General features: G+C 31.4%; 1 protein-coding gene across 2 annotated transcripts in view; it reads right to left on the reverse strand.

Annotated features, from left to right (window-relative positions):
- The window catches only part of LOC107066144 (zwei Ig domain protein zig-8), a 47,054-nt gene extending 38,617 nt beyond the window's left edge, over positions 1–8,437 (reverse strand). For both annotated transcript variants that reach the window (XM_015320487.2, XM_015320486.2), the window contains exon 1: positions 8,280–8,437. The gene's annotated coding sequence lies outside the window, so the exon portion shown is untranslated. The remainder of the gene's footprint in view (positions 1–8,279) is intronic.
- Between the last annotated feature and the right edge of the window lie 15,233 nt (positions 8,438–23,670).

Here is a 23,670-nt window from a genome sequence, read left to right on the forward strand (position 1 = left end):
AAAATTCCTTCTTTTTCTTCTTCTTCTTCTTCTTCTTACTTTTTCTTAGAACGTATTCTTCGAACAATCCAAGTTTGATTTGACATATAACATCTAAATGCATACGTGCTAGACTTAAGATCATTTACTTTTTATTCTTACATATAAGAAGAAGATAAAAGAAAAAGTAGGAATAGATGAGAGAACTAACCTTCTGCTGATAATTCGAATAAAATGAAAGAGAGAGGGAGAGAGAGAGAGAGATAAATTCGTGTCAACAGAAGCTGAAGAAGTTCTTGCATCTAAGAGCATTAATGTAAATTAGTTTGAAGATTGTTATATCATCGTCCTTCGCATGAAAATCTATAAAATACCATGTGTAATCCTTAGATAGAGTAATTTGTAAAATGTTGTAGAAAGGGATGAAAATAATTTGTCCTTGATGTTTAATACGAATCACTTTGACGTAATAATAGTCGGATAATTCGTTTGATCATTCCATTATACAATGTATAGTTCGTCGTTGATTTCATTAACGATTTCGATCTTGTCTTCGGTTTCTACCCGAATCAAGTACCATCTACGAGACGTAATAATTGTAGATTAAGCATACCGTCTATACAGAAACGTCTAGCTTGCTTGAACGTATGCGAGTTAACCGCAATTGCTCGATTCGCATCTACAAAATTACGGAACCTATTCTATGTCTTCTCCATGGCAAATATAGGCAAATCCTATTCCGTTCTCTCTATGCTTGTACTTACACGACGTCGAAAATTTGTCCTAAAGGACCACGACAAGTTCACCTTAAGAGAGAGAGAGAGAGAAAGAGAGAGAGAATTCATGAGAACATGGAAAATAATTAGATATTGTAGATCGAATAATTGGTACCTTAATATTAACGTTGAATTTATTTTTGTCTAACAATTAATTCAATGACGTGAATTTCTATTTGTGAAAATAAATATGATTATCGAAAATTATTTTTATAAAGATTATACCCAATGTTATGTTGTATTTATTATATTCGTCGATATCATTTTTATTTACAAATTTTTGTTAAATTTTATTCTAATATTTTGTCCATTTCATTTTTGTTGTCACTCTCTTCACCCACGATACATCAACGTATTTATTAGTTTTCATTATTTTTTTTTTTGTTTTTTAATATTAATTATTAGTCGATCGATTATCGACTTATCGAAACGAACTATTGAATAGTCTGAAATTAATGTCCGTCACAATTTTAATTGTGATTCCATTGTGTACCTTTAGAAAATGCATCGTTAGAATAAAACATTGACGAACGAACATGACGAGTACGAAATTAGCTATCAAGATTAGTTCTCTTGGATTTTCAAGCGTCGATCCTTTGTAAACGAGTAGAGTTTTTAATCGTGATCAACGACTATTTCACTTTCCCATCAGTAGCACGCTGCTTTTCTCGAGATTAACGAGACTTTGCGGAGGGGAAAAGAAAAACGATATTATCCTGTGTACCGTAAATAAAGCTACTTTGGAGAAACTTATTCTCGATGATTCGAGATATTCTTTTTTTTCTCTTTCTTCTGTTTGTTATGATATAGCGTAATTAAAGTCAGTTTTTTTTGCAAAAAAAAAAAAAGACGCAAGATTATAATAACGTTTTATTATAAAAATCTCATCGATAGAATTTGTTCGTTTCGTTAAAATTTGACCAAGAAACTCTTGTACAAAGTTTACATACTAAATTTGCGCTATCTAAACAAGAATGTTTACACGCTATTAAGTTAGCAGATAGTGAACAGCATTTAATAATAAGCAAATAAAATGAATTTCTTCTGATTCTTGAGCAAATAGTTTTGCTACCAGATCCGAGCGTATGTTAACGCTCGAATGCTTCCAAAATTAATGACTAAATATGAAATTAACGTGTGGCCATTAGTCATGTTACAACATCATGAAGAAACTTAGTAACTGTTTATAATTGTTTTAATAAGTAATTTAAATATTTGATTAAATTATATCTTATGTTTCTATTGACTTATCTAAGATGATATATTTTCATTATAAAATTATTTATAAATCTTTGAAAATTAATTGTACGAATTTAACGAATGATTTCAATAGGTTTAATCAAATAACAATGCGTATATGAGCCAGGGAATCAATTGCTATTATACCAAATGGAAATTAAATGAATCCGTTAATGTAATAGGAACGAGCAAAATAATGAAGCCGAGTTAGAAGGAATTTCCTGGAATATGCAAATCATATCAAATGGATCACGCGCGTAGGTACGTAACGTTGAAGATACTTGGGTGATAACTAAGTATCATTATCGTTTTGCTTAACGAAACAAAATCAACTTCTTCCATATCATGAACAAGTATTTTATGATGTTTCATTGTTTTCCTTTTATAATTTATTTTTTCTATACTCGCATAATACTTTGAATAGTTTTTAATTAACATAACTTTTCTCATAATTTAATTTACGTGTTTAAAAATTTTGTGTATTAAAAAACTATCAATTTTTAAAGATATTTTATAATAATATTAATTTTTATTTGTAATAAAAAATTTGCATAAAATATTTTCCCTAAGATTATAAATATTTAATTAAAATTTAAAGGTCTTAATTTTCTGTTTTTTTTTTTTTTTTTGGAATAATATAATTTTATTTAGATTTTATTCCTAATCAAAAATGTACGCGAAGCATTTTGTAGGACGAAATCGTATCAAACATTTCTCCATTCTGTTTCTCGTACGGTCGGTTGAACAAAGCGGTTCTTTGCTTTTTCATTCTCTCTTTTTCTTTTAAAAGACGCACGTTTACGAGAGCAAACGACGAAAAAACGCATCGCAAAGTGCATTTATTTTTTTCGTGAATTTTTTTTCCAACTTTTTCTAAACGGATGGTTGGGCAGGAGGTAGAAATCTCAAAATCTCACGTTCGATTTAAAACGGTTTTCTCGGTCCTTTTCTTGCAATTTTCAAACGAAATAGAATAAGCAAAAAAAAACATATATAATGGAGTTAGAAATAAACGAGTTTTATTGTGAAATAAATTGTAGGGATCATCATTTTGTGTGTATGTTAGTTCTCGCGTAAACCAACTATACGTGTATAAAAAGATACGTAAGTTTATTGTAATACGTGTAAAAGAAAATATAATTTTATTTGAACAATAATTACAATTAATATTCACGTTTTCGTAAATATTATTTACAAGCAAATAAATATTTAAAATTATTAAAAATTATAAAAAATATTATAATAAATATAATAAATATGATATTAAAAATATAAATATTTAGTAAATTACGTATTCGTAAATAGAAATTCTTCTTGTGTGCATACATTTTATTTTTAATCAGGAACTCGTGTGTGAGCTTAGATTTTTTATATTTATTCAAAAAATGATAGAATACTTGATTTGTTAACAATAATCTCAATCGTGGTAGATCATTTTATCAATTCGATTGAATTATCGTGTGTCACGAATATTCCTAAGTCAGAAAATGTTATATCAAAGATTTGGAGGATAGATGTTGATGTTCGATATGGTTTACATTGGTGGTGAGGATTGATTACAAGGCGCAAAAGATGGCGGAAATGAGGTGAATTCCGTGTCCCTTTCATAGCGATACATCATATCCACATTCTGTAGCTTCTGAGTCGATATAATCAATCCGCATTACTGCACAGATTCGCTTTAATATTATCTCATAGCCGAGTCGACCAAACCTTCTCGTGTATATCATTTGTACTGTTATCAAAAAATCAAACATTATCAATATTTCATATATATATAGTAGCTACGAAATTATTTAATAATATTTAAAAATAAACAATATCAAATTTAATTCAAATTTATTAAATATTAATTTTATATGTTAATCAAATAAATGTGTTTTCAATTTTAAATTTACTAGTGATAATATATTTGTGTAAAATTGAACAATTTAAATAACACATTAGAGATATATAGAATTTAAAATAATATTTATATAACAAATAATACCTTAATATTAAATACAATTATTATTATTAAAAATACATAAAATGAATTCTAATTTTCCATTTGATAATTTACTATAACTGATTAAAATAGAAAATAATTTATCACTCATCGACTATAACAAGTTTCTCATTTGTATGTTCCATTTATTAACATTTTATAAATATTATTTCATAAAAATAAAATAAAATAATTAACTATAATATATAGTTAGAAATGATAATCAAAATAAGGTGGGAAGAGGTGTTGTATAGGAACAATAAACACCCGAATGAAGCAAGATGTGTTTGCGGTTGTTATCAAGTAGTACGAGTCGATGATATTGCAAGCCAATGCTATTGACGGTCATCTAAAGGGAACTAACATCGCGTCGATCGTTCCTAATCGTGTATGTTTACGATGGATGAATCGAATGGACGTGGCTTACGGCATCCGTTCCAGGTATATCGTCTACAAGCTAGCACGGTATAAGATGGATCGTCGATTGTGTAAAGCATTATTCGACAGGGCACGCAGAATCAATTATCGTTAGGATCGTTCGTTATTCAAGATGTACGAGCGTGCCCGTTCATTTTCACTATATGTTGGTGTTGGTATCCTACTAACATAAAGATAAATAGATAATAGTATCGATACTCGATTTATCTTTTAGTCTAATACGATACGTGTGAAATGTAACGTGTTAACAAGAAATAGTTTTCTCAATTACATGAAAATTAATGAAGTTTATTTATATTCTAATTAATATAATGTGAATTGTTTGTGTGTGTTTTCAGTAGAATTAGACTGATATAAAATTTTCTTAATTGAAAATTAAAATAATATGATTTATTTATTTATTACAAATATCAAATGTTATACGTGACAAGTTTATTTTCAAATGAATTTTTATTCGTATAATAATTTTCTACTTAAAAGCACGAAATATGTTTTTTTTTTTTTTTCATTTTGGTCAAAGACACATACACACACGTATACGTAATTATATGGATATTCATAATCGTGTGCAGTGAAATTAGGAATGCTTTATACGTTTAGTAAGCAAGCGTGAAGTTTCGTATTCTCTTAAAACATACTGACAACTAAAGTATTTCGATAGTTACACCACGTTTCGAGAAAGGGGAGTACATATTATCAATAATTAAACGCCTTTCAAAGCTTAGTTTTCGTACAACTTGAAGAATTATTTAACCGTACCTACTCAACAATGAATTCTGTGTTTCAATCTTCATATTTTATGAGTCAAGAGAAATCATTCTTTTTCCGAACGTATTCTACTGAACATCAAGATCTATGAAATTATAAAAAAAGAAAAATCATTGATCAACTTTATCTTGAGATGAAAATTCTTGAATAATTTTAACAAGAAAAGAAATACAATATTTAAGTAAGAAAGAAATTGGAATAAATGAAAAGGGGCGATAAAGAAAAAAAGGGAAAAGAGAAAGAAAAGAAAAGAGAGAAAATAAAACAAATAATAAAAAAGAAAGTTAGATCCATACTTAGGTCGGTAACCTCGAGCTTGCGTAGTTTTGCGAAGGGCGTCGAAGCTTTGTTAAAGGGACAATTAGCATTATGTATATTGCAAGCAGGTGCAGCAGCAGTAGTAACAACAGCAGCAACAGCAGCAGCAATAGTTTAGTACGATAGTATTACTAAAGTCAAAAATGTTAGGAAAAAAAATGTCTCTCATTGGTCAGTTTTCTCATGAACAGAGTATGCGGCTACTACAATTTCTATTCGTTTAGTGATCATCGTTTGAACCATTCGATTCTCTCTATTCTCATTTTAAGTTCATCTTGTTACGAAATTCGACGAACGAATCGAAGTCAAATCGAGACTGAGAAAGAGAGAAAGATTATTCCCACCTTTGTGACGTAATGAATGTAATTTTACACGTTCGATATTTCTTTTTTTCTCTATTTCTCTCTTTTCATTTGAACCACAAAATCGATATCTCGTTGTTATTCCATCTTTCTTTACGTTTATTACGATTACATTAATTTATGGAAAAATATCTGGTATTATATCTTGTAATTGATTCATACCTATGCTATTTGAAAACGATTAACTACGGGAAATTCAATCTAATATCATCCGCAAAGATCGTATTTTATCGTATCATCTAATTTATAGAGCTTAACAACGATAATACAATGAAAAATCATTTTAATCTATCTATCTATCTATTTATCTCTCATTTTATTTTACATAATTAATGGATACTCAAAAATCTCTCATATTTTTTCCCCCAGAAACGAGCTTAACGATGATAATAACGACGTTGTTACGAATGGTACTATTTCAATAAAGCACCAAAAGCAAATTTGACACCAAATCATTGGTCCGAATTTAACTTCCCCAATCCGTCGTCATCATATCCGTCCGATTCGTGCTTATAATTCTAATAATTCGTACTTTAATAGTGGATACGAGTGATGAATATCTCGATGATATTAGTCTGCTTTTTGATTATTTCAAAATTCGTTTTAACGCTTGACGAAATCAAGCTTATCATGGATGCGTGTTTCGATAGGTACAATACGGTAATGGTGTTTGTTTTAAGAGGTAAATCGAGTAACGGAAAATTCGAATCATAACGAGTAGTATAATTAATTGACCTCATTTTACGTTCGACACGAGTAGAATATTTCTATCACTGTCATATTAATTTGAAATTTTATTTTCATTTATATTATGTGTGTTTATATATATATTATATTTATTCCACAAGAAGGTGATTGCACGCAATATTTTTTAACGAAGCTCGCTAACAAGATTACAAATCTTTCCTTGTATTTTCACGTTCTTTTAATTATAATTATATATATTTTTTTTTTCATCTAATCTAAATATCATATTACCCATGTGACTGACAGCTCTTCTATGAAGGATTATATTTATTCATAATTTGTTTCTTTTTTTTTGTTTTTTGTTTCTTTCTCTCTCGTTTTCTTCCAATATATCATAACCGATGTTGAGACTAGCAATGACGTGGAGGTCGACGTATCACACTTAAAAAATTAAGCGCGTTCTCATTAGTCTTTCGTCGTAGCACCCAACTCCACGAGTGAGATTTATATCACGAAGCAGTATGAAAAGGTGAATAATTTTACAAACGCTTTCAAAAACACTCGTCGAGTGTAAATCCGAAAGATTTGAGAGAAAGAGAGAATGTCGAAAGGTGGCTAACGGTGTGCCCATTCAGTACGCATTTAATATTAAAACGAGAAAAAAAAAATACGCGACAAAATGATAGAACAAGCAAAAGTGAAACAACGCCAGCGATGAGGAAAGCAACAAAACTATATAACGAATAATTCTACTACAAGTTACAACTACTACTATTACGCTTTTGTTTCGACGGTCAACCCCCTAATCGTTAACATTATGTAACATTTTACAAAAGTGTTTAAAACACCATTCAAACAAGGACACGCGTGTGCTGGTTATAGTGTCACATAAAAGAACAAAATAAAGAAACGGAAAGAAAGAAGGAGAGAAAGGAAAAAAAAAGGAAAGAAAATAAAAATTGGAGAAAAAGGAAAAAATGTGCTTTGTGCTTTTATTCGTAGTAGCAGGATTACGTTTATTTCGAGACTCTAAACGTTTTAATGTATTCGCGTTAACGCTCCTTTTTCTCACGAAAATTACTATATGACCACACACACACACACTCTCTTACATATATACACACACACATATGTGAATAAACATACTTGAAAAACACGTTAGTACTTACAAGTCATAATTATCGCGTGTTTAAGGTATCTGCCGAATATAAGTGCGACAATTGACATTTTTTTCCCAGTGACGTTCAGGAAACTAATTAGCTACCGCATAACGACTCGTAAAAACGAACAAAAAGGAAGTCTTGTAATTAGGCAAGCTTTTCCTCGGCCCTGTTAAAACCTTCTTTTCTCATATTCTCTCACCCTTTTTCTGATTCTCTATCGATTCTTGAAAACATATAAACACGTTTCTTATACGTTTTCAATTAAATGAATAGACGACACTCGTCCTTCGAACGAGTACTTCGATCGGAAATTCTATAGATCCCAACTTCAAAAAAAAAAAAAAAAAAAGAAAAGGTAAATCAATAAACAACCCTTAAATCACGAGATAACTAAGAACGTGCGAATGAATTTATGAGATAATAATTGAAATATTTTCATTTTCTTTTCTTTTTATTTTCTAACATTTGAATTTTAGTTACGAAAAAAAAAAAAACGAACTGTAAATGTAGACCATGTAAAAAACTGGTATAATGAAAAAAATCATTGCCTAATTGAACTTACCCTGAAAAGGTAACGTCCAACGATCTTCATAGAATTATAGTACGAAGAAAAATCGTTAGATATATTTTGTTAATTCGAAACACGAACTTCGAAAGTCGCGTATCGCGGAGCAGAGACGACCGCGGACTGGCTGCATTGGTGAGTTTGAAAGCTTGCAACCTATGGGGCGACATCTACGTAGATTCTACCACGTGTTCGTGGTGCTCGTGCCATCTGAAACTACCCTGCGCGTTTCAACCCCTCCCTCAAGAAAAAATTTAACTCATCCCCCTTTTCTCTATTACTCCTTCCATCTTCCTCTCTCTCTCTCTCTCTCTCTCTCTCTCCCTCTCTGACTCAACTTTTATTTTCTTTATTTCTCTTTTTCACTCTAATGGCCGCTAGCAACGACTTTATGTGTAACTCGCGACGGTATTAGTAATGCACCTAGAAAAAAGAAAGCTTCGTGAGAGTTCTCTCTCTCGAATATTTTTAATCTCTCGATTTTCTCATCTTTTCGGATTTTTTGTTTTTATTTTTCTTTTTTTAAAGTGAAAACTTCTTTAGAATGATGGTGATTTGAAAAAAGCGAATGAAAATTCATGGTAACGGCAATGAAACGATAGAAACGGCTACGATACTAAAAAGAGACAAACATATATATATCTATAGGATTTAGCATAAGAGAGAATGAGATAGAAGATGCATTTGTATCTTATTATCTCGGTCTCTTCTTTATGGGGTGCTTCGTAGACCCAACTCCTGGCTACTAAGTGTAATAAATGTATGTGTTCTATGCGACTGCATACTACGAAGCGTAGACTCATATTATTTCAATACACATACTTAAAAATATCAGTTTGTTCTTTGTCTGGCCACTAGACTATCTACGTTTCTCATAAGTAAAATTGTATCATAATCTCAAGTAAATTGTGTGTGTGTGTGTTCATCACTGTCCATGAGCGATAAAAAAATTACATAAGAACGAAAAAATACTAAAATTTGAACGTTATAATCTTAAATTCTATTAATTAGATAAATTATTACCGTTCCACACATGCGCGACATTGCTAAAGTCCATATCAACAACATTGAATAAAAGTATATTCATAGAGGATAATGACTCAGTTTTAGGCCGATATGAAATGCCGGTAATGGGCCGATAATAAATGCCGGTAATGGGCCGATAATAAATGCCGGTAATGGGCCGATAATAAATGCCGGTAATGGGCCAGTAATAAATGCCGGTAATGGGCCGATAATAAATGCCGGTAATGGGCCAGTAATAAATGCCGGTAATGGGCCAGTAATAAATGCCGGTAATGGGCAAGTAATAAATGCCGGTAATGGGTCAGTAATAAATGCCGGTAATGGGCCAGTAATAAATGCCGGTAATGGGCCGATAATAAATGCCGGTAATGGGCCAGTAATAAATGCCGGTAATGGGCCAGTAATAAATGCCGGTAATGGGCCAGTAATAAATGCCGGTAATGGGCCGATAATAAATGCCGGTAATGGGCCGATAATAAATGCCGGTAATGGGCCAGTAATAAATGCCGGTAATGGGCCGATAATAAATGCCGGTAATGGGCCAGTAATAAATGCCGGTAATGGGCCAGTAATAAATGCAGGTAATGGGCCAGTAATAAATGCAGGTAATGGGCCGATAATAAATGCCGGTAATGGGCCGATAATAAATGCCGGTAATGGGCCAGTAATAAATGCCGGTAATGGGCCAGTAATAAATGCCGGTAATGGGCCAGTAATAAATGCCGGTAATGGGCCAGTAATAAATGCCGGTAATGGGCCGATAATAAATGCCGGTAATTGGCCGATAATAAATGCCGGTAATGGGCCAGTAATAAATGCCGGTAATGGGCCAGTAATAAATGCCGGTAATGGGCCGATAATAAATGCCGGTAATGGGCCGATAATAAATGCCGGTAATGGGCCGATAATAAATGCCGGTAATGGGCCAGTAATAAATGCCGGTAATGGGCCAGTAATAAATGCAGGTAATGGGCCAGTAATAAATGCCGGTAATGGGCCGATAATAAATGCCGGTAATGGGCCGATAATAAATGCCGGTAATGGGCCAGTAATAAATGCCGGTAATGGGCCGATAATAAATGCCGGTAATGGGCCAGTAATAAATGCCGGTAATGGGCCAGTAATAAATGCCGGTAATGGGCAAGTAATAAATGCCGGTAATGGGTCAGTAATAAATGCCGGTAATGGGCCAGTAATAAATGCCGGTAATGGGCCAGTAATAAATGCCGGTAATGGGCCGATAATAAATGCCGGTAATGGGCCAGTAATAAATGCCGGTAATGGGCCGATAATAAATGCCGGTAATGGGCCGATAATAAATGCCGGTAATGGGCCGATAATAAATGCCGGTAATGGGCCAGTAATAAATGCCGGTAATGGGCCAGTAATAAATGCCGGTAATGGGCCAGTAATAAATGCCGGTAATGGGCCGATAATAAATGCCGGTAATGGGCCGGTTCACTCACGATTCATAAAAAAAAAAAAAGATAATAATAATTACCATACGTGTTCCATCGACTGGTGTAAGTACCTCAAAACTAAGGCACTGAAGCAAAAATACAAGCATCCTCCGGCACTTTCTAAAGATGTACAGAAAGTGCTAAAGCCTATTTATGAGGATCTGACTAAGACAGAACTGCTGGAAAGATGTTTAGGTGGACATACGCAGAATAATAATGAAAGCTTTAATAACTGCGTATGGAACATGGCACCTAAACACCTGTTTAACGGCCAAGAAGTTGTTGAAATTGCGTGCAAAGTTTCAGCATGTATCTTTAACGAAGGATTTCAAACAGTGATGAAGATAATGGAAACGATGGGCATGAAACTTGGGCCAGGAGCGATCGACTTTGCTAAAAGACGCGACGACCGACGTATCGAATCTGCGAACCGTCGAAGCTCTGAGTGCTCAAAAGATACCAGATCAAAGTGGAAGAAGGCAAGACTGGAAGAAATTGAAGAATATGAACAAGAAGAAGGTCTATTGTACGGTCCAGGCATCGCAGATGAAGTTTAGGTAAGAATTTTTAACGATTTTGAGTAGAAAAAAAAAACTTTAAACGCGTTTATCTCAAAACTATGTTTTGAAATACTAGCTCCATCGTATCTCACGAACCAGTAAACCGATTCTTATAAAATTTAATCCACATATTCTACACATGAGCTGTAACAAAGTGACGGAGAGTTTTTTCTTATATTTTAATTTTTACTATTTATTTTTAGTCAAAAACAATAATAAAAAGGTCAAATTTATGTTTTTTTTTGTAATTTGTCCACCATTTTTTTATTTATTGATAAAATTTTTATATAAAACTGTCACTTTGTAGCTGAAGTCATACAGAATATAAAACCATTTTACTTTTATGTTTCAGGTAAGCCATTCTCAAGTTCTGATGGAGCTACCAAAGCACTAAAGTTTTAAGGTGTTTTTTTATACTACTGTTTTTGCAATAAAAAATTAATTAAAATGAAAAAATAAAAATTCACTTATATAGTTTAAGACTCAATTTAACAAACCCAACAACTTTTAGATCGATATCTTTTATAGTTTTCTTGGAAAAAATTCGCGAAAATAGCCTTTTTTTTAGGTGCTCAGAGTAGAAGGTCCCCTTAAATTCTCTTTATAAGGAATATTATAATCATTATACACATGTGTAACATTAGAAAAGTCATATATACAACAATTAATAACATTATTTTGATAGATGACAACGTGTCAGTCTGAGGGTGAATTTCGAAGAGGACGGTACTCCGATCATATACTTGGTGTTTTCTGGTAACATTAAACATTTCTTTTCGATTTATTATTTCTTCTCTCATATTTTCGTTTAAATTCTTTTTTATTGATATCAAATTTTGTACACATTTTTAATTTCCTATAAATTTTTTGTCTCGTCTATTATACGATAGATAATTTTGAAAAACGTATAGCATTTGCGATATGCTATTAATTTTAATTTCTTTTTCTTTTTTCTTATTCTTCTTTATTTCTTTTTCTTCTAATCAGTTTTTAATACTTTTACGAAAGTTTATTCGATTCGTTCGTTCGTTCATGTGAATTCAAATAAGAATATCTTCGAGATATAACTTGTTACACTTTTGTTTCCTTTTTCTTTTCTTTTTTTTTTTTCCTTTTGATTGCGAATTATATTCAGAACGAGGAAGTAGAACAGAAATAGGATGAATGAATGAAGGTAAGAGAGAGAGAGAGAGAGAGAGAGAAAGAGAAAGAATAAGAAAAGAGTTGATTACTAGGAGAGAACTGTAATCTTGTTTGAGGAAAATTCAGAAAGTATTATTTAACAATAGTTATGTATTTTAAAATCTCACCGGGGGAAAAATTATATTATAGTATATATTATAAGTATGATTACAAATCACGTGTAATTAGAAAAAAGAAACTGAGATAATCTTAAATTAACTACTAAATATCTTACTTAGTTAGAGTTAATAAAAAATAAAAAGAAAAAAGAACAATCGACAATGATAACGATTTTGATATTTAACACGAAAAAATAAAGGAGTGGAAGAGAGACGAATATAGGCTGAGGGAAGGATAGAAAATGAATAACACCTTTGACGATTAATTTTCTCTCTCAGTGATGTTAATGTAATTAAAAAGAAAATAGAAAAAAAAATAAAAAAAAAAACATCTAGAAAAGGTAATTTGAAGAATCCTTTGGATAAGATTGGTGTATACTGTCCATTAATCAAGTAGTAAGGATTACCTTTTGATAATCGAAGTGCAAGACCCCTTTTCTCCCTTCCATTTCATTCCTGATAAATCTCTATCCTTCCATTCACCCTTTTTTTTTACACTAAAAGTCACCTTGTTTGCATTAGACTCGCGAGTAACTTTCTTTTATTAACAAATGTACTACACTTTTTTCTATAAAAAATAAAAAAACGAAATAAAAAAAAATAATAAAAAGGATAACCGAATGACTCGGTAACCGGATACAATGGATCGTAAATTTTCAGATTGGGACACTTGCGTGACCTTCCAATTACAAGTGGGGGATGGGTTTTAATCCAAGGATGGGAATCGACGTTCGACGTTTTTTTAAAGGTCGTTGACCCTAAACAAAAAGAGACAAAGTTAGAATAAAAGACAAATATTAGGAATGCAGTATCCTCACTTGCAATTGTGATAACCATCGTTTTGTTTCACCCCTTTCTCTCTTTCTCTCTTTCCTTTTTTCACTTCCTCTTTCGTTTTCTGTTGTTTTTTTTCTCTTATTCTTTCTGTTTCATCCATCCCATTCTATCGAGCAACATCGTGGACGAATAATAGCATACCGGATGTGTCGGTTTTATTCTTTCCGCGATGCGTTATACCACCGCCTTCGAAAACTTGCCATTCCCCTGTACTGATGCTTTTAACGGACGGACGAGCAACGATAAATATCGCTCGAAACAAGAGATAACGAATTTTTCCTCTTGGTAAAATAAAAAAACAGTTTTCTCCTTTTATTAAAACGTTTTTTTTTTTTTTTATTATTATTCTTTCATTTGTTTCTCTCTTTTTTTCACCCCTTTTTTTTCATTTCTTTTTTTATCAACTGCACGTTGAAAACCATAGTAAATATATATGAAGCTAGGGGTTGAGTAAAGATATGAATGTACAATTTATTTTTATTTTAAATAATTGCTCTCTCTCTCTCTCTCTCTCTCTCTCTCTCTCTCTGTCTCTCCCGTTTTTACAAGATTTAATCGTTCTGATTTTATTTTAAAGATATTTTTCTTTTTTCTTTTTTTTTATATCCATTACAGTAATTTATTCTTGACGTTATTCATTAACTCGGTTATTCGTTTTGGTTATTATATTAAATGATCTCGTTAATAATTCTTTAATCCTTTAGATATTGAACACAATTCGTTTTTTTATTTTTATATTTTAATTAACACATTCGTTTAATTTTATCTCAATATAACGTTTTTTCTTTTTATTATTTATTATCATTCAGATAAATATAATATACTGGATTAATTTTCATGATGTACGATTGAGATGTTCAAAAATCCAAGTTATCTTTTTAAATATAAGTTAAATTTAAAATTCTAGTTTAATTAAACATTTTTTAATCATTTCATTTTATTATTCTGTATATAATAATATTTATATGTATAATGTTTCAATTGTAATTCAAAAATTATTCCGTTTGCTGATACGTTTGAACATTGGAAAAACATCAATAAGAAACTTGTACGTAAATTTCATATTTTTTGCAATAATAATTGTTTTCATTTTTTATGATTGGAATGATCGTAAATCGTTGGCTTGGAAAAAAAATCCTTTTGTGAAATGAGTAATAAAAAGATACGAACGTGATTGGGTTCAAGATCACAGGATACCAAATTGTATCGAATGAAACAGTCAGGGAAATGAAATCGTTAAAAAAGTTATCGAATTCATCGAGCCAAAAATGATGGGTTTTTAAGAATTTCGTTTAGGAAAGTAAACCAAGCGATACGTTTCCCTTCATGGTTCATAAATTAATTTCGACTTTGTAGAAAATAAATTGTACAGGACCAGGGGTTTTCTCTATAAAACAGAAAAATACAATTACAAAAAATATCGAACGTGTTGCATTGAACGATCGTAAAAGTTTGATCTTTGATTGGAGAAAAGTCCTGGAGAAAACATCGTAGTCAATGCTTTCGGATTAGGAAAAAAGAAAAAAAAAAAAAGAACAAAGTTTAAATAAAATAAGGTTTTCTTTTTCATTCGACAACGTTTATAATACGAATTGATTTTTCATAGAAAATTTCACGGATATAAAATACGAACGATATAAAAACGTACATATGTATGTATACCACGTGAAGTTGTGCCGTAGTAGAAATTTTTTGGGTCAAAAAACTTGATCGAAAGTTCGATTCAACATAAGAACATGAGTTTAACTTTTGAAAAAAGATTTCTCTAATTTTTTGTCCTCGACTTTTACGTTTTCAAGATTCTCTACATCACGTACCCATTATCATTGAGAATAAGAGGATCCCTTTTTTAAAAGGATTCTTTGATCAAAGGAAACCAACAACTTGAATAAAGTATTCAAAGGACTTTTAACGACAAATACAAGTCAACAAAATATTAAGAGAAAAAAAAAAACGAAAAAGAAAAAAGAAAAAAAAATGTACACGTCGTTAATTACGTTTACTTTCAAAGAACATTGTCTTAACCAATTCTATTCTGATACATCCTTCGTGAGATAAAGTTTGGTTGTAGGCAAATTGGACTAAAGGAAACTTCTCGATAAGGATCTACCTAATTCGTTTATTTCTAGCATCGATCTTTCCCTTTCTCCTATCGTCTTTGAATATAACGTAGATTGGTATTATATATTTTACATACTTTACAATGTGGATCGGTAAAGTTCTTTAAATTTGTTTCTTTATAGTATACGTAAAGAAAGAGTATCGTGTATTTACGTGCCGTGAAAAAAAGAAAACATGAATATTAAAGTATACGATAACTTTTGCAAATAAATATAGAAGAGAAGAATTTCAGACAATTTTATTAAAAAAGTATCGTAGAACTTCATTACTCGAACAGAACAAATTTAATTATTATACATTTATTTTCTTTAGATATTTAGTGTAAATTTCAATATTTATGAACAACGTTTTGATGCAAGTCAGAATTTTCAATATTCACGTACATTGGTTACAATTACGTCAATTTTTTATTTTTATTTAAATCGTATTATTTTTCAAACCTATTATTTACATTATGTTTCTTAGATTTAACGCGAATACAAATTTTCTGAAATATTTATGATTTTACAGTATCATTTATTAACACTAAATCGTATAATTGAAAATATAGATTTGAAATTATTCATTGATAAAAATATTATTTCGAATTACAAATGAATTTCATTTATAATTCAATTTTGTTCAAAAAACAATAAAATCAAAGTACTTTTCATAATAATTATTATTTTTCTTTTATCTCTTTTTAATAATTTTAATAACCAATGTATGAAATAGAAAATAATAAGTAATTTTATATCGTTTAATTTCGTTTTATATTTATTATGTAATTAAGTTAATACAATAGTTACACATATATATATATATATATAAAATCAAGATGATGTATGGAAAAAGAACATTATTTTAGTTTAACAAGAACAATGATAAGCTTTGAAACTAGACGATTATCTAAAAGTTTTCAAAGTTGGTAGATAGAAGAAGAGAAGCAGGTGTCTCTTTAAAAGTGGTAAGTACAAGGCCAAGAAAGAGAATGGCACAAAGTCAAGCAAGATTAATGATCGTTGGTCTTTTCTCGCGAGTAAAAGACGAAGGAAGAAGAGTCGACGTGCCTAGCGTTAAGTTTCTTTTTCAAAGATGATCGTGGCTTATGTACGCGTCCACCATCAACCCCATCAATCCCATCTCTATCAGAAACACCTAACCATTGACGATGATCGTTCATTTTGTTTCTAACTTACAAGACGATTCTTTCTTCATCGAGTCTCTTTAAAACCATCTATACTTGCAATTTTCTTTTCTATTTTTATTTTTTATTTTTTTTTTTATTTTGGTTGACAGTCTCTTGATCAAAGAAAATACGAAAAAAAGAAAAGAAAAGAGACTCGTCATTTTTCAAAAGTCTCTCTTGTGTTCCTGTCCCTTGCCGTTTTTCAAATAAATGTTGAACGATCCTGAAACAGTGTATTCATATATACACAAGATTTTTCATCCCTTTTTATTCTTTGATAAAAAAGAAGTTTGCCGTGTTGATGAGATGGACTTGTTGGGATTAGTATACTCGATATTTCCATATGCAATTTTTTAAAAACCCTTCAAACTATTGTACTTGAAGAAAATCGTGGGAAGAAGAAAAATTATCCACGTAAGATGATCAAAATGGAAATGGAAATTTTTTCAAATTAAAATATTTCTTGCGAATAATGTCAAGTACATTTTTTTTTTTTTTTTTTTTTTTAATAATAATGTCATCATTTTTTTTTAATTTTACAAATTGAATATAAAAATACGAAAAAAAAAAAATAGTCACGTTAACATATTTAAAAAACAAAGATGAATTGAAGAGATTTACAATGTTAACGTAGGAACAGGTAAAAGTTTGAAGATATACAATGGTGAAATAGAATAGAATAGAAAAAAAAAATCTTTGCCTCGTTAAAATACGCGAAAAAATGACATACCTAACTCTCGTTAGGGGAGTTAGTACGAGTACGAGTACGAGTTCAGTAGAAATAGCAGCAAGAAGAAGAAGATTCTCTCTCGTTCGTGCAAATCTCGTACTGGTGGTAGCTTAATGTCTGATTTTCTGAATGGAAAATTATACAAATCTAGAAAGGACAACGTGAAGAGTACCACCATGCTGATTTTCTACGAGATACGCGAACGTGCTCGAACTTTTAAATAAAACGACGCGAGACAATAAGATGCACGGACGGATGGTTTATTATGAATTTTAGACACGATTTCAAACGGCTCGTTTCATCAAATGAGATCATGATTAAACGAGAGGAAAGAAATATTGGAAGAAAAAAAGAAAGAAAGTGACAATGAGAAAAAGAAAAATATATTACATATATATATATTCGAATTATTCGACGAATCTTATCGGTTTTCTTTATTTCAAGATTCTCACAAAGAAACTTGGAATCTAAGATATTAATATTTATCAAACATATTTCTCTCGAATCGATCAAACATTCACTCGTGACAATCTATAAAATATTAATCTCTCATAATATAGTTCTACTATTTTTTCTGACAATTTAGAAGATTAATAGGTCATGATCTACTTTTTAAAAAATAAAATTTTACATCAGTCCGTTTAAATATGTTCTCCTTAATAATCGATGATTAAAAATCTGATTATTTGATATAAAAAAGAAACTAGAAAGAAAATTAATTAACTTTAATTCAGACCAAAAAAAAAAAGAAGGGAGAATTAGTCGAAATTATTTTCTCTAACCAGAAACTAATGATAATGTGATCATTTAGTCGAATGCTCATTCGTGAAAAAGAACTGACCTATCTTAAGATCCAGCATTTATCCGAAAGAGAGTCAGGACACCTGCTGAGACACTTTTTTCTTGCTCTTTTATTCGTACAAAGACTAGGATAAAGGTATGGTCTTTGGTTTTCTCCCAGGCGTTTTTCTACCACCAACAACCCCAACAGTTCTCTCGTGCTTTAGTAACGATTTATATGGGTCAGCATTCGTTCCTCTATTCAATTCATTCAAGGTTGAAAACCCGACACCGACTATCTTGTATTCCAACGAATCCATACGATCACCCCGTTTTTATAATCAAAACGTTATCTTTTCTTTTTCAAAAAAAAAAAAAAAAAAGAAACATGAGAACAAACAAAAGCAGAAAAATATGTACAATATTTTACAATAAAAAAAAACCCCATGCTTCAATTATAAAAAAAAAAAATAAACATTCAACAGATTTTCTACTTTCAAATTATACAGTGGAAGTTAATTAACGCAGATTGAAAATGTGAAGAAACTTACGAAGAAAAAAAAATTATTCCAATCCCTTCAGTTACCAGCAGGATCAATAGAAAATATAATTTAAAATACTAGATAAGATTACATTTTTCAGTTTATGAAAAATAAAAAAAAGTCAAACAATTATTAGCATTCAAGATTAAATAAATTCGATGAAAGGAAAATGTAAGAAATCTTTTTGCAATTACTACCATTATAATTCGAATTAAAATGAATAATATATGACGAATAGATAATAAAAACAACAAGAAAATATTTCTAGACAGATTCTTTTACTCAGATAAGAATAAAATGAATGACAATGGGTACAAAAAATGATGTCTAATAAGGTTAGAAAAAGAAAAGAGAAAAAAGAGAAAAAAACGAACAGAAAAAAAGGAAAACGGGACAGACAGAGGTAGAGGAACATTGAGAGGAACAAGGAGGGGGGTGGGTGGGTTTCGATTTGATAGTAGACACCTATCCCACGGGACGATCTAGTTTTGCCGGTCTCGCGAGTCTCGGTTTCGCGCATTGTTCGCGGTCGATAGTTTCCCGTGCTGCTGCCTCTGCTGCTGCTACTGCTGCTTGTCGCATATACCAAGGCATGGCTGTTGACAGTTTTTGCTTGATTAATTGTAATGCACGACGACAGCTCATAGGAATAGCTTCCCGCACGGCTGTTCTCGCTACATGGGCTTTAACCGAAGCAATCATTGCGGTGTGCGGTACGCGTACCGTGCGAGCCCGTTCTGCATTATCGCAAGAATCATTTCACCACTACCCCCCCCCCTTCTTACCAACTGCGATTTCGATTCATTTTTTTTTCTTTCCTTTCTCTCCCTCTCTCTCTCTCTCTCTCTCTCTCTTTCTTCCCCTATCTTTTTTATATCTTCTTTCTTTTCCATTTCTAGTTTTTTTTCCTTCTTCTCTTTTCTTTCCCTCTTTTTTTCCTTTTATTTCGTGACACACGCTAGACCACGATAATACACGTATTATCCGTTTGAAATACATATTTCCAAGTCTTGTTCCATTTAAATTATACAAATTTGTTCATACTTTTTTTTCCATACCACTCTCCCATTCCCCACTCTCGTCTATTCTTCTCTCTTTCGTGACTCTTGACGATTCTCTTATGCGTGAATTTATATATACAGTTTTTTTTTTCTCTTATTACCTGTTAAAATACTATTTTTCATTTTACAAGATCAAATGGTTTTCATAAAGTTGAGAAGGGATTAAAAAAAAAAAAAAAAGAAAAGGAAACACTTGATTTCTTGAGTTCGTCAAGGAAATGAATATTAATTTGTATATTTATCGCAATATTACTTTTAAAAGTAGTTGAAAACGGGATTTCGATGAAATCGTTGGAAAGTATCGGTTTAAGAGAACGAGTACATACGTTTCTACTTGTCTACTTTGAGATAATAAAAAAAAGGTCCTCTGTCGAGAGATGAAATTACTTTGCTGAGAGAAAGGTAAAGGACGAACCTGATACTCAGGCGCCCATAGTGTTTGCACGAAAATTAAATGGACTCGAACTTTTTTTCCGTGGGAAAGGAACGGAAAATTAAATGGAAGAGCGAAGATACGCTTGGAACGTGAGTAAAAAGGAACGAAATAAGAAAGGCACGCATTTCTTCCTCTTTTCTATTTTTTTTTTGGTTTCTTTTTTTTAGGTTCGTTTGCTTCTTTATTCTTCCTTTTCTCTTCGTTTCATTCAATGAGAAAATCGACTGATAATTCGCACGTTCTTTTCCTAACCCTCTCTGTTCGATTTCAACCAAAAACTTTGAAACCTTTTACGCAACCTAAAACAAAATAAAAAATCAATGATAATTAGAACATTTTAAAAGATATATTTTTTTTTAGAAAATATATAAAAGAAAAATAAATCAAAGCTATATCAATTTTTATTCCAAATAGTTATCGTAGAAATAAAACAACATCTCGATAGAAAAACAAGCACGATAAAGTGATACGTCGTTTGTTTTATGTATGGGTTGATGTTCTCCATTCGAGATACGACGGAAATTGAGCAAAACGTTCGGAAAAAGGAAGGATAAGAAGAAACGATGACAGAAAGTCTGAGGGTGATCAAAGAATCAGTTTCGGTGAGGATTTTCTACCAAACCACCATTGTCCATTGAATTTCCGTCGTGAGTTGTCGTTGGTAGGACGTTAACGTGATAGAAAAACAAATCCGAAATAGTACACAATTGAAAAAGGATTAAACTTTCTTTGTTTCTTTTTGTTTTTTATTATTAATATTCTTAATCTAAAATCAAAACTGTTTTACACCGCATAAACACTTATATTAATATCCAATTAAATTATTTCATTTTATTCACCACAAATTTGTATATATATACGCGATTGGCGAACGTGAATTTTCGAATTGAATTTCAAAATACTCATTGAGAGAAAGAGAGAGAGAGAGAGAGAGAGAGAGAGAGAGAGAGATAAACTTTGTATAATATATTAAATGTAAACATAACAAATATTGGAATATTTAACTAAGAAGATTTTATTCTGAATTATGTCGTGATTGATGAATGTGCGGTATGAACGTGTCGTTTTCAAGAACGTTTAATTAATAATAATATCCTTTTATGTGAATTTACACATATCAAATTCTACATATATTACTAACTAATACATCCTATTGATATCCAATAGGATTTTCAATTAAAAAAATACAAGAAAAATTCTTCCATTGATTATACGTGATACATTTGGAAATTTCGATCATCTCATCGTTCGACATTTGGAGCGGAATACTTCTGCGGACAAGCGGAAGTACAATCACGGAATGTTAAACGAACGCAAACGGTACTACGAGCGCCCGTGTGCGGTAAACTAGCAAGCTGCTAGTGGATACGCACGTGTCGCGAACACACGACCTCATGACGAAAACACCAACCCGAAATAGTTGTGAAATTTCGTTTAGTAATATCCTCGAGAATCATTATCAAACAAGCGTACACAACATCTGCCTTTCCCGCCCCCAACCCATCCCACCCTTCTTTAGCTTTCCCGTAAAACGCAATGACTATGATGTCGATCCCTAAAACCGAGTTTCCTACCCGAGATTTCCGGATTTCATCTAAATGAGGTCGTGGCCTTCGTGTTAGAAGGCAGCTCTCATTCCAAATTCAAATACTAAATAAACTACCAACACTTTTCCCTAAATCATTTCATGTCAGTTTAATTATATAGCCGTATTAGAAATTAAATTTATTAATTAAACGAACGTTTACACGGAAAAATAATGACACGTGTGGGTGAGTTGAACAAAAATAAAAAAATATAATAATTAAATAAAATTACAAGAAATGTGTGAAATGAAAGTAAAAAAAATGTAAATGTAAAGAAACGATAAAAGATGCTGAAGGGGTAAATGCATTTTTGGGGGCAAAAGGGGATGACGTAAAGGTGGTAAAGAAGGAGGATAGAAAATAGTAGGCCAATAGTCCAGCGTAGATCCATACGCGGCACTATAACTTAAAGCAAAAGCCAGTAGTTAGCAGAGGCAGTATTTCCCTGTCACTCGCAGTGCTTCCATGTGGAATATATGTGACTTCTGTGTTAGTATTTGTGTATCTATGTTTGTGTATTAGTGAGACAGATCCCGCCATAAGCACGGAATGCACTGCCAACAACGACCATGTGCTCGCACGCGCGTCTTATACGTCTTTAAACACTGTTTGTAAAATTTGGAGAGAAAAAATAATTAGAAAAAAAAAAAAAACAACATTTGCCTATAAATAAGAGAAAAAAAATAAAGAAAGAGATTAGAGAGAATGAGAGACGACAAAAAGAAACGGAGGAAAAAAGATTTAAATTGGATTCCAGGTGTGTATTTTTTTTCTTTTTTTTATAATCGATCATTTGGTTCTTTCCATCCATTGGACGCCCTATTCTAGCCGATTTTCCATTTACGAAAATTGCTTTCAACTCTAGTTTTGTAACTCTCTTTCTCTTACTCTTTCTCTTTTGGTCTGTAATACCTGTGTAGGTAGATATCTATCAGTCTTTTTTTCTTTACCTGTTTGTTGATCGACGAAAACGATCGATTATCGTGTTTCCACCCTCATGAAACAAACACACGCACACATACACATATGTTGTAGGAAAACAATCTGCTACGAGAAAACGAGTTTTCGATGCTTCGAACTTACCTTTCTTATTTTTATTTCTCCGCAACATCGTAAAAAGAAAGCAAATGTATGCACAAATATAAAAGATACGTTCTTTTACGTAGAAAAGCTAACAACAATTGCAATACTTTCTATTGGTATTCCAATCAAGTATCTCGTTCGTTTGAATCTTATTTCCATCTCTAAGATGAATAAAATATACAAAAAAATAGTCGTGATTTTTTTTATCAGATGTATAGTAACGTTAAATTTATTTATTTATAGATACAAATCATTTTTGAAATGAAAATTTCTTGAAAATCGAGGCAGTTTGGAAACACGATGAAATGGAAATACGTCATACAAAAAAAGACAAACATAGGATTTAGTTTGTCATGTTTTGAGAAGAATGAAAATAATTGAGAATGTATTGTAATTTTCAAATAATCAAAATAATGTCTACCATATTTCTATATTAATTTTAATTTCTTTTTATATTTTTATTTTGTCGTCAAACCTTTCAAACGAATCTATCGTTTTTAATGAAATATCGTCTAGCAGAGGACACGTCACCGGTAATTATAGGTTGAGAGTAATTATTCAAAGGGCATGAAAGGAGAGAGTTTAGGAATATCATGGTATCAAAGAGACAGAGACAACATTGAAAGGTCTAACACATCCATACGTTCATTTGATATTCCAATAAGATTGATGGAAAATATCTTCATGATATTGATTA

Source organism: Polistes dominula, unplaced genomic scaffold, assembly GCF_049000335.1.
Source record: "Polistes dominula isolate Pdom_NZ unplaced genomic scaffold, Pdom_raw_medaka contig_20, whole genome shotgun sequence".
Classification (NCBI taxonomy): domain Eukaryota; kingdom Metazoa; phylum Arthropoda; class Insecta; order Hymenoptera; family Vespidae; genus Polistes; species Polistes dominula.